Source organism: Coenobita brevimanus, chromosome 109 (genome assembly GCF_032717465.1).
Source record: "Coenobita brevimanus isolate Jiangsu-jjx chromosome 109, ASM3271746v2, whole genome shotgun sequence".
NCBI lineage: Eukaryota > Metazoa > Arthropoda > Malacostraca > Decapoda > Coenobitidae > Coenobita > Coenobita brevimanus.
Window position 1 is genome coordinate 3,186,046 of NC_137062.1, and position 1,323 is coordinate 3,187,368.

Here is a 1,323-nt window from a genome sequence, read left to right on the forward strand (position 1 = left end):
TAGGATCTAGTTATGTCCACCAGGTAATAACTGGTCTGTCTAGGCACAGCTGAGATAGGATCTAGTTATGTCCACCAGGTAATAACTGGTCTGTCTAGGCACAGCTGAGATAGGATCTAGTTATGTCCACCAGGTAATAACTGGTCTGTCTAGGCACAGCTGGGATAGGATCTAGATATATCCACCAGGTAATAACTGGTCTGTCTAGGCACAGCTGAGATAGGATCTAGTTATGTCCACCAGGTAATAACTGGTCTGTCTAGGCACAGCTGGGATAGGATCTAGTTATGTCCACCAGGTAATAACTGGTCTGTCTAGGCACAGCTGGGATAGGATCTAGATATGTCCACCAGGTAATAACTGGTCTGTCTAGGCACAGCTGGGATAGGATTTAGATATGTTCACCAGGTAATAACTGGTCTGTCTAGGCACAGCTGAGATAGGATCTAGTTATGTCCACCAGGTAATAACTGGTCTGTCTAGGCACAGCTGGGATAGGATCTAGTTATGTCCACCAGGTAATAACTGGTCTGTCTAGGCACAGCTGGGATAGGATCTAGATATGTCCACCAGGTAATAACTGGTCTGTCTAGGCACAGCTGAGATAGGATCTAGTTATGTCCACCAGGTAATAACTGGCCTGTCTAGGCACAGCTGGGATAGGATCTAGTTATGTCCACCAGGTAATAACTGGTCTGTCTAGGCACAGCTGAGATAGGATCTAGTTATGTCCACCAGGTAATAACTGGTCTGTCTAGGCACAGCTGAGATAGGATCTAGTTATGTCCACCAGGTAATAACTGGTCTGTCTAGGCACAGCTGAGATAGGATCTAGTTATGTCCACCAGGTAATAACTGGTCTGTCTAGGCACAGCTGAGATAGGATCTAGATATGTCCACCAGGTAATAACTGGTCTGTCTAGGCACAGCTGAGATAGGGTCTAGTTATGTCCACCAGGTAATAACTGGTCTTCCTAGGCACAGCTGAGATAGGATCTAGTTATGTCCACCAGGTAATAACTGGTCTGTCTAGGCACAGCTGGGATAGGGTCTAGATATGTCCACCAGGTAATAACTGGTCTGTCTAGGCACAGCTGAGATAGGATCTAGTTATGTCCACCAGGTGATAACTGGTCTGTCTAGGCACAGCTGGGATAGGGTCTAGATATGTCCACCAGGTAATAACTGGTCTGTCTAGGCACAGCTGAGATAGGATCTAGTTATGTCCACCAGGGAATAACTGGTCTGTCTAGGCACAGCTGAGATAGGATCTAGTTATGTCCACCAGGTAATAACTGGTCTGTCTAGGCACAGCTGAGATAG